Source organism: Natrix helvetica, assembly GCF_964273705.1.
Source record: "Natrix helvetica genome assembly, chromosome: 4".
Classification (NCBI taxonomy): domain Eukaryota; kingdom Metazoa; phylum Chordata; class Lepidosauria; order Squamata; family Natricidae; genus Natrix; species Natrix helvetica.
Window position 1 is genome coordinate 101415193 of NC_138550.1, and position 12264 is coordinate 101427456.

Here is a 12264-nt window from a genome sequence, read left to right on the forward strand (position 1 = left end):
ATGTAAAGGAGTTCAATGTTCACACTGCAACTCCCAGTTGGAAATGACTCAGGATTTCATAATTACTATAACCTTGGGTCAACTGGGATTTGTCTCCAATACATGTAGGGCACATGCTGGACTTCATACCTTGTTTGTATGGAACCATACATTTCCAAACTTCTACGGGGAACCCCATATAATTCCAATCATCAGTTGTAGACCACCAGTTGGTAGAATTCTTTATACAATAGGAGTGGAAGTCTTGTTAAAGTGTTCTGATTCAACTGCCCGGGGGATTTGAATGGTTTTTTTTAATGTAGCTGGGAAATTGCACATATAGTGTCTTGTTGATTCTTTGGGTATTGTGGCTGTCCTTTGGGGTATATAGGTGTCCTTACAGCTAAGCAGGCAACTCCTAAGCTGCCATTTCATGTTGCAGAGCAGGGCTATCAAACTCACGGCCCGCAGGCTGGATGTGTCACATGCTGGCCACGCCCACACCGTTTAGTGAAGGGGGGGAAGTCCCAATATGTCACGTGATGCCGTCATGACATGAGTTTGACACCCCTGTTGTAGAGCTAAACAATCTCCTGAGGTTTATGGGTGGTCATGAAGTCACCAGAATTGAGTCAAAGAAGGCTGTTCTTTAAACACAGCAGAGGCCCTCAAGCCTCCATTTATAAAACTGCTAACCAAAGGTAAAATAAGGACACAGAGGAAATACACCTTGAAAAATCAGAATAATTTATTCGCATAACAGTTTCACATCATTAAAAGTGTGTGAGCCAGAATTAGCTTGTAGTATTAAAAAAATAACCAAACTGCTTGCAATTAACTCAGAATTGAGCGCTATTATTTTATTGCTTTGGGCCAAGATTAACATGAAGCAAATCAAAAAACAGCACCAAAAAAAGAGAGCTTAAAACATTTTAAACCAACATATTTTCTATCTAAAGTTTTGCTTTGTCTAGCAGTGCTTCAGAACAGATTTCCGACAGCTCTATATGGATTTTGACTATAATTGTGAGGCACTATCCTTACTTCTTATGGAATAAAGCCAGTTAAAAGAGTACAAAAAAATCTACACTATTTGGCTTTGCTCCACATACTACATTTAATTGGGTAGTCTCTGGAGTTTTTCTTGCTTATTTCTGTAGATCTTGGCCAAGGGGAATTTAACTGGTAGCTATTTATTTTATGAAGAAAAATTCTTTGCTCCTGGAATAAAATGGAGCACTATTGTATTTAATTGCTATCAAGCTAAGAATCACAATTTAATGAATTTAAAGCAGGGGTCACCAAACTCTTCAGCTGCTCATCAACTCCTCCATAAAGTTTCCAACATCTTCTTAAAGACTTCCAGTGTTGGGGCATTCACAACTTCTGGAGGCATGCTGTTCCCCTGATTAATTGCTCTAACTGTCAGGAAGTTGCTTCTCTCCTTGATTAGTTTCCACTCATTGCTTCTTGTTCTACCCTCAGATGCCTTGGAGAATAGTTTGACTCCCGCATTTTTGTGGCAACCCCTGAGATATTGGAACACTGCTATCATGTCTCCCCTAGTTCTTCTTTTCATTAAACTAGACATACCTAGCTCCTGCAACCGTTCTTCATATGTTTTAGTCTCCAATCCCCTAGTCATCTTTGTTGTTCTTCTCTGCACTCTTTCTAGAGTCTCCACATCTTTTCTACATTGTGGCGACCATACCTGAATGCATTTAACAAATGCATTAACAAATAGTTCTACGAATAATAGCAACCACTCCAAGATATCCCTCTTGTCAGGCAGAAGACACTCTGACGAGGTCAAGAGCTATGTTGGTGGTAATGTATTCTACCAAAAGGGTCACCCATGCCAGACAGGTCTTAATCAAAGAGCCGGATGAAGTATATCCATCAACTTATTTAATATGGTGAGAAAAGAGCAAAAGAATTCTAAACCAGATTGGTCATTGCCCAAGTCAACAAGAATCACAACAAATGTTAGAGTTCCTGGGTATCTGTCACCAAGTGGGCAACAGGACTCAGGAAGATAACTGGAAGAACAACAACTACAATCCCGACAAAAGTATAACTATTTAAACTAGTGGATTGATTATAAAAAGATGTTTGCTTCACTGCTAATAATTGAATCGTTAAATATTTGGAAACAACTGGTGTCAGTGGAAACATTAGATTGTTTATATTAAAAATACTGAAGCAGAAGTACACAGAATTGGTGGTTGGAAATGAAAAACATAGGCTTGTCAACATTAGGAGAGGCATCTTCTAGTCTAGTATCATTCATTATTACCCTTATTATTTGTCATGGATATGATCCCATTTTTTAAAGAAAACACATCTTGGCTACCAAACAGCAAAAAAATGCTAACGAAACCTCACATTTCCTTCATATGGATGATCTAAAGCTTTATGGAAATTCAGAAATCAAAATCCAGTCACTGACAAATACTGTAAGAAATTTTAGCACAGATAAAGCAGTGGAATTTGGCTGAGAGAAATGTACTACAGTCACAATAAATTGAGGTATAATGTCAAACAATAATGGAATTGAAATGCCAAATGCTCAAACCATCAGGAGCCATCAAGATGAGGCTTACAAGTATCTGTGCATTTTACAGTTAGATAACATCGAGCATAGATAAATTAAAAATGTAGTCAGTAAAGGGTATCCAAATAGCGAGAAAAATCTAGCCGCCCAGATTTACCTTGAACTTCAAGATGGGCATCATATACATTTAATAAATAAATAAAATAATCATAAATAATAAAGTTGCTAAAGACAAAATTGAATGGTGGAAATACTATCAAAGCTATTAATATCTGGGCCACATTGCTGGAATTATTAACTGGAATGCAAGCTGAACTGGTCAATTTAGACTGAAAAACAAGAGAATTGGTGACTCTTCACTGTGCATTGTACCCCTGCAGTGATATTGATACATTATACCTGCCCCCCCCCCCCCAGAAATGAAGGCAGAGGTTTTACTTCAAGTCAAACAAATGGTTGAAGAAATAAAACGTGCATTGGCTGATTATGTAAAAGACAGCCAAGAACAAACATTGATTCAAGTTAAAAAATTGAACGTACCAAATGTACAGGAAACAAAAAGTGAATATAGAAACAACGTTATAAAAACAGGAACAGAATGCTGGCAAGGAAAAGTATTACATAGTCAATTTCCACAAAAGATAGAAGGAAAAGTGGATAAAGGTAAAGCTTGCCAATGGCTTACAACTGGAACAAAAAAGAAACCGAAACTTTGATTTTTGACTGCACAAGAACAAGCTATTAAAACTAATGCAATGAAGGCCAAAATTGAAAAAAAAAATCATCAAATGATTCAAAGTGCCGATGGTGCAAAGAAGCAGAAGAAATGGTAGATTTCATTTTTCTACATGGAAAAGAAAAAAAGAAAAGGAGACAGATGTAATCAGTAACTTTTTAGCATAAGCCAAATATTTTTTTGCTGGGAAGTATTTTGTAAGAGAACTGCTCTGGAATACCCTTCTCCACTACAAAGTTATGGAGATCTCCATCTAATCTTAAATTGTCAGAAAAATATACAGCAAAGAATGCATTATCCCCATTGCCAATCTCTATTCTGGCCTCCTACAAATGGAGGATCCTAGAAATGTTGTTTGCAAAGCTTGTTGAGTAAAATTCCAGTTCTATTCCTTCTCTCCCACACCCAGCATCAGCAGCCAGTGAGAAAATCTTCACCGATGATGACAATAATGGAAGTCTTGCATGGAGTCTGACCACATGCTTGTTTCTGGACATTATAGTCAGATGCTAATTACTATCTAGGCTTCTGTCTAATAGAATAAGTAATTTTGGGTACAGTGCCATCCAGCATTTACATGAAACCACCAAGAGAGGTCATTCAGAGTTAAAGAATGAGGTGCCATCAGTATTAAGATAATGCATTTCTCTATTACTTCTTATCTTCTAATACTCCACACTGTAAACATTCCTCCAATCTTGATGATGGTTAGGATGAGTAAAAAATAGACAAGACAGAGGTGTTGGGTTTTTTTTTTTACAAGGAGGATTGTTCTGCATGAGGTTACATTGCCATAGAAGGGGTATATTTACTATTTGGAAATGTTCCTTGATCCCCAGCTGTCACTGGATTTGCCACTGATAGCTATGGTGAGGAGTATGTTTGCACAATTATGGCAACTGTGATTCTTCCCAAGCTGGTTAGACTTAGCAACAGCTGTCTGCAACTTGGTTATAAAGTTGTCTTGTCTATTTTCGTGTGCCATATGTGGGGCTATCCTGGTTCATGTCCAAAAATGCAACGGTTGTACAAAATATAGCAATTGGGCTGATGACTGCCACAAGGTATAGACAGTGGTGGGATTCAAATGATTTAACAACTGGTTCGCCCAGGGTCAAGTTGACCATCGGAGGCGTGGCCCATCCGTGTCCTCCAGCTCCACCACACATGTGGGACGAGCCTCCCACAATAGTCAATCTGACCCTGGGCAAACCAGTTGTTAAATTAAAACCACCCCACTATCAAAGTGGACCCTGGTCGCTGCGCTGCAATGGAGAAACAGGAAATGGAGTGGCTGGCATGAGGGAAGGAGAAGGAGTAGGGAGAAGAAAGAGGGAAAGCGGTCTCCTCCTTCCCTCGCACCCGCTGCTCTGTTTCCCGTTTCTGCATTGCAGTGCAGCGCTGTGACGGGGAGCTTGCTCCACCCACCACCACCCAGATGCCCTTGCTGCAATGATTGTGAGCGCAAGACACAGTTCTATGTCATTTTTTTCATTGCTGCCATAACTCTGAACGTTCGTTAAATGAATGGTTGTAAGCCAAGAATTAGCAAATCATTCAAAATAAAGAAAAGAGGTTTGTGCAAGAGACAAATCTAAAATATATGCACACGCTCCCTAAACCAATTTAAGCAAAAAGTTGCAATAATGAGCAGCGCGCTTTTCAGCTACAGATGTGAAATGCTTGCTTTCAGTCAGGATCACTCAGGTCAAATTGCTTTGAATGAGCATAGGTGTTTTAAGGCCTTCCACCCCAACCCCACCTCAGGTAGCCTTGGCACATTAGCCTTTGGCTGCCAGGAATTCATTCAGGCTCCTTGTGGACTTCAACTCCCAGAATTCCCCCAGCTGGCACCGGCCAAACTTGGGAACTTGAACACTTGTGGACTTCAACTCCCAGAATTCCCCCAGACGGCACCGGCCAAACTTGGGAACTTGAAGACTTGTGGACTTCAACTCCCAGAATTCTCCCATGATTTATACTAAGGGCAGGCCAAGTGTTACCTGCTGCCACTCTATGCAGGACACATGTACAATTTTGCTACCAGTCCACTCTAAGGAATGCTCGCCTGACCTTATTATGGTCTCCTCAATATGGCAGTAACCTTCCGCCATACTTACTGCTACCTGATTGTTTTTTCTTTGCTGGAACCTGGATTTTCCAGACAAGATCTGGAAATCCTGGATCAGAAGAAATAATCTGGACTTTTCTGCTGCCTATAGGGGTGGACAGTTTGGGGGGGGGGGGACATTTTGAAAGCAGTGTTCTTCAGCAAGCTCCAGATTATTTTGCTTTTGTTCAATGCTCTTTTCAACCAGCCAGCTGAGTACTAAATGGTGCATGGGAAGCTTCTATCCTAAAGCAGGGGTGAAATTCAGCAGGTTCTGACAGGTTCTGGATAACCAGTAGCAGAAATTTTGAGTTGTTCAGAGAACCGGCAAATACTACCTTTGGATGGCCCCAGAGTGGGGTGGGAATGGAGATTTTGCAATATTCTTCCCCTGCCATGCCCACCAAGTCACACCCACAGAACCGGTAGTAAAAAAAAAGAATTTCCCCACCGCTAAAGAGGCATAATTTTTGAGAGAAGCAACTTTTTTTTACAGTACCAATCAGCTGTCTGGTAGGCTACTGGGTGGGATCTGTTCAGTGGCCCCAGGAGCTGTGACTAGCTATTCCCTTGGTCAGAAAAAATGGTGACATATGAGAGAGTCCTGGATCTCAGAGGATGGCATATTCCCACACTAGCCTAAAAGATTCAATGGATGCCACTTGTCCCTATGCCTATAGACTACCTAAATGTGGGTTTGTCCTCATGTGCCCCCAACAAATAGCTGGCAGGTGCCATGGTGGCTATTTTTGTAGGTAATATCCCCACACATCAGTGATCCCCAGCTGACCCTAGCTGGCAAGTCTCTGATTACAAGAAATTGGATTTTGCAATTAGAAACCGGGCAGCTAAAGATTTAGCCTCCCTCCCACTTTCCTTGCCATCCCAGACAACATTGGCATCCATCTAAGAAGAATGTGAAGTGATATATTTTGCAATATTAGAATTGGACTTCTTTGTTGGTCAAGTGTAATTGGACACACAAGGAATTTGTCTCCGGTGCATAAGCTCTCATTGTATATACAAGCAACAAACAGATAAATCATGGTCATGGTAAAATACGTTCCTCATAAATCATAAGATACAACACTCAGTAATAGTCATAGGATACTAAATAAGCAATCAACATAAATCATACTAGGTTGCTAAATAAAACAATTAATATAAATCATAAGATACAAGCAACAAAGTTATAGTGATGAGAAGTTAAGGGAATAGATAATAGGAAAGATGAGAAGGGTAATAGTAATACAGCCCTACTAGGTAGTTTGACAGTTTCATACATATGTTGTGGGAATTAGTTGTTTAGTAGAGTGATGGCATGGGGGGAAAACTGTCCTTGTGTCTAGTTGCTTTGGTGTGCAGTGCCATATAGCGTTGTCTTGAGGGAAGATGTTGAAACAGTTTATGTCCGGGATGTATGGGGTCTGTTGATATTTTCACAGCCCTCTTTCTGGCTCATGCAATATACAGGTCCTCAATAATGCATGAACCAGAAAGAGGGCTGTGAAAATATTTACAGACCCCTCACACCTTGGACATAAACTGTTTCAAATTTTCCCCTCAAGACAATGCTATAGAGCATTGCATGCCAAAACAACTAGACACAAGGACAGTTTATTCCCTCCATGCCATCACTCTGCAAAAACAACTAATTCCAATACATACATACATACATACATACATACATACATACATACATACATACATACATTACAGTAAGTGCTGGAATGCAAGTAAACTAAACTAAACTACAATGTCTAATGCTATTGTATCTGGGCACAAAACCTGCTGTCCTGAGGTGGTATTCAGCCGGTTTGAAACGGTTCGTGTGAACCGATAGCGGAGATTGCGTGTGGGCTTGCCCATCCACCCCAGCTCTATGCTGTCCTATTTAGCCATGTTTTTGAGGCCGGGCACATGCACGGAAGGTACGCATGTGAGCAAAGTGCACACATGGAAGGCTGGGCGCATGCAGAAAATTTGCGCGCATGTGCTAAGTGAGCGGGTCCGGGCGCGGCGAACCGGTGGTAAAAACGGGTGAAACTCACCACTTGCGGCTGCCCTATTCTTGCTCCACATCTTCAACAAACTTGATTGGGTGAGGTAGAGCTACCATATCTGCACTGCAAAAATCTAGATGACCAGTAAATCAAATTGCCTTATTGAAAGAGACTTTGCTTTTATGGCTAAATGTGTATTTGTTATCTCATTTAATTAATTTAGGTTTTGGATTATTTTGTGTGACCTCAAGCTATGAGTCTATGATCCTACAAGTAGAATATCATTCTACTATATAGAAAGAGTAGATGGTCTCACTCTCTCTCTTTCTGAATCAAGCGAAGCCAGATTTTTTTTATTTGAATGTTAGAACATCACATAATTTATAACCCAGAAGGGTCCTAACCTGAAATATCTGCATTTTGATGAAAGAGGTAAATATATTTTATCCTGGAATAAAAACCAATAAAACAAAACAGGTACTTACATTTTATAATGAATTCTGAATATACTGTTTGATATTAATTCTGTAGTACAGCATTCTTCCCTCATTTGATCGCTAAAACTGAACATAACTGTCTTGGAAAGCAATTAAAATTATCCTTTGATTTAGTCCTCTGGGTGGCCTGGAAATCTGCTACTTTAGGAAGTTAAAATGCAATCCACTTGAAATGTGCTTTGTTGTCATTTGTACAAATATGAAAGAAGTTTTCCTACAGAAGAGGCCTTTTCCGATTCCGCTCTGCCCTCTAGTGGCTTTGATTATTACTAGGAATGCCAAGGCAGCTGATATCTGGTGTACCCAATTATGCACGGAATTATCATTTTAGATTTTTATATTGCTGCAGATTTTGTTTCAATACCATTATTATATTCGGATGCATCAGAGAAGGAATAATAATAACAGCAGAGGAAGAGGAGAAAAGAGTATATAGGGTTTATATAAACGGTCTCTAATGGCAGAAAGTGAAGAGGAACTAAAGAGGCTCTTGATGCGGATGAAGAAGGAGAGGGCAAAACTCAACATTAAGAAAACTAAGATCATGGCATCCAGCCCTCTCAATTCCTGGCAAACAGATGGGGGAAAAATGGAGGTAATGACAGATTTTATTTTCATGTACTCCAAGATCACCGCAGATGGGGACTGCAGCCAAGAAATTAAAAGACACTTTCTCTTGGGGAGGAAAGCTATGACAAATCTAGACAGCATACTAAAAAGCAGAGACATCACCCTGCCAACAAAAGTGCTTATAATCAAAGCTATGGTTTTTCCAGTTGCAATGTATGACTGTGAAAGTTGGACCATAAGAAATGCTGAGCGCCAAAGAACTATGGTGCTGGAGAAAACTCCTGGGAGTCCCTTGGTCTGCAAGGTGATCAAACCGGTCAGTTCTAGAGGAGATCAACCCTGGCTGCTCTTTAGAAGGCCAGATCCTGAAGATAAAACTCAAGTACTTTAGCCACCTAATGAGAAGGAAGGACTCACTAGAGAAGAGCCTAATGCTGGGAAAGATTGAGAGCAAAAGAAGAAAGGGATGACAGAGAATGAAGTGGCTGGATGGAGTCACTGAAGCAGTGGCTGTGAGATTAAATGGACCCCAGAGGATGGTAGAGAACAGGAAGACCTGGAGGAACATTGTCCAAGGGGTCGCGATGGGTCGGACACGACTTTGCAACTAACAACAAATAAACTGTCTGCCTCTACAGAACTTCTCAACCTCCTCTAGCCAAATTTCTGTGACAAATTAATGGTTATTTAAGGATGACAGTCTTCAGACATGAACTATTTCTCCATTTGATATGTTTAAAATAATTCTGCTTCTTGCGAGTATCACCCTTTTAATTAATTGTTTCCTGTTGGCAACTCCCTGCAGACATGCTCTGTAATTAATAACCTTTTTGAAAGCAAAATAATTGTTTCATTTATGTTATTCTTTCAGTTGTGGCTTTGTGGAAGGAAAAACCCTTAATGAGTAATTTCTGTGATTTGAAAAGGAAAAAGGTAATTAAAACATCCAGTGACAGAGAATAAAAAATGGGTAATAAAAAACCCAATCCAGTAATTCAGGGAAATAAGTTCATGTAATACATTTTCACTTTTTGAAAGTCCTTTATTACTACAATTTTTATTGAACCGTTTTAGCCTGGGAGGATTGGCCCTTACATTCTGAAAGTAGATACCTTTGCTAATAAACAATCATCTCTGTTCTATTCAGCTTCAGATAAGTAAAGGTATCTCATTAAAAAAAAATCCCTGGGAAAATTCAAAGGTTGAGAATCAATAAAATTTCACAGAGCAATTAGGAATGGGACAGTAGGAACACCCAGAGGGAGTTTTGGGACAGAAGACCAGCTCTGCTCTTATCATAACTCAGTGGTTTTGTAGGGTTGGTATAGCTAGTTTTAGACAGAAAAACATCACTTTGCTGGGGGGAAAACCCCTTCATTTTGTTTTTAAATGTCTCTCTTTGTTTTCTTCCTAAAATTCCTGGATGTTCTGTCTTGCGGAGAACATAGGTGTGATACATAACACTGGAAGACTAAGTGATAGCCTTATCAAGGGACTCATGCCTGGCTAGCAGCTGATTTAGGGTAAACTTCCCTTTTCCTGTTGCAGATAAATTAGCTAGAAAGTTTTGTATATCTAATTACTAGCTTAATCAGTTAGGGACAGAAGGGCGAGGACAGTAATGAACTCACTTTCTGGGAGGGACTTTCTCTGGCAGGGGTGAGGGGTGTGACTTCTTTAGTGCTTGTTGCCTAATTGCTTGCTAAAGATCACAAGCCTTTGTTTTCCAAAAGTATATAAAAGCTATGCTAATTTGTGTATTGGAGGATCTCGGTTTGTGATTTAGTCCCAAGAGCACAACTCCTTGTGCTGGACAGAACAAAGAGGTTGCAATTTCCCACTCTGTGGGACAATTGGCTACTTCGCACCAAGAAAAAAAATAAATCTAGTATTTGGCTGCACCCATCCATAGTTCGACCATGAGTTTCATCCTTACTACCTATATATTCTGCACATGTAAGGAATTCTAATCACAGGTAAGCACAGGTAGTCTTCAACTTAAAACAGTTCATTAAGTGATTGTTCGAAGTTACAATATCACTGAAAAAAGTGACATGACCGTTTTTCATAGGTATGACCATTGCAGCATCCCCGTGGTCACATGATCAAAATTCAGATGTATGGCAACTGATTCATATTTATGATGGTTGTAGTGTTCTGGGATCATGTGATCACCTTTTGCAACCTTCTGACAAGCAAATGGGGAAACCAGATTTTCTTAACAACCGTGTTACTAGCTTAGCAATTGCAGTGATTCACTTAACAACTGTCTTGCTTAGCAACAGAAATTTTGGGCTCAATCGTGGTCATACATTGAGACCTTTAAGTCATGTAATCATAGCCTCGGGTTAGGATCTATAGAGACGTATTTTTCTACTTCTCCCTTCAAAGTGTCCAAAATGAGTAGTCATTATTATATTTTCTACATCAGAGGTGGTATTCAGCAGGTTCTGTCCAGTTCTGGAGAACCGGTAGCAGAAATTTTGAGTAGTTTGGAGAACCGGTAAATACCACCTCTGACTGGCCCCGCCCCCATCTATTCTCTACCTCCCAAGTCCCAGCTGATCAGGAGGGAATGAGGATTTTGCAGTAACCTTCCCCTGGAATCGGGAGGGAATGGAGATTTTACAGTATCTTTCCCTTGCGCACCAAGCTACGCCCACAGAACAGGTAGTAAAAAAAAAAAGAATCCCATCACTGTTCTACATTTCACTTTTATACACTATATGAGGCCATATTCTGAATATTATCTGTCTCCGTCATTCTGGGAGATTGGATGATCCTATATTTCAATATGACTAGGACCCTTATTTATTTGTTTTTTTTAATTGAAACTTATATGGCTGCCCTTCTTATATGTCCTAACTTTGGACAGCTCACAGCAGCTAGAATAAAAAATACTGTATAAGAAACAATCTAAAAGGAACATTCATGTCCAACATCAACATCCCAAGGCCAACATCATACCTTGTGTAATTTTATAGATTCTTTCCCCAATTACATCTGCTTGTCAGCCAAGCCTGCAGAAGTGGTATCTAAGTAAATATATTCACATAAATGTAAAGTCTGAAATGTTAAGATACCTGAATTAATAAAAAATATAAAAAGGTGATTGGTGATATATATTTAATGAAAAAATTAATCAGATGCTATAAAGAAAAAAACTTCCACAAACACTAAAACCTGTATCATCAATGGGCAGATTACACTAACATATCAGTTCTGGCCTCAAAAGATATCCCAAAAGTGCTTTTTCCAATAGGCAATTGGAAAGTTGTTCTGGGACGAGAACTGAAACATTTCAAAGAAAAAAAAATCAAGAAAGTATAGCTGCCTTTTGGAAAAAAAAACATATTTGGGACAACCATGATCTGGATGATTGAGAATCTCCATAGAAGACATTTCATCTCAAAATATAAATAGCTCAATCTATGGCAGGTTTTTAAAAGGTGAGTACTATACATTGGTATTATAAGATTAATAAAAATAGGAACACTACCAGACTCACTTAGACTTTGAAAAACTCAGTTTATTTTGCTGCTATTATATTCATCCTGCAGCAAGGGATGGAGACCCAACTGAAAAGTACTAGGCATTCTTCATTTCCTTTTATTCTATTTTATTCATTTCCTTCCTTTTAGAAAATGAGAGACATAAATTTGATTCAACAGCTCTGTTAAGCTGTGTATGGAAAAAAAGGGATGAAAATGCACTCTGCCCTTTATGGTATTTAACGATTTTCTTTTGGTTATTTTCATTATTTTGTTTTGTTTTTCTGTGTGCTGCCCAGAGTCATTGTAGAGTTCGGTAGCTTT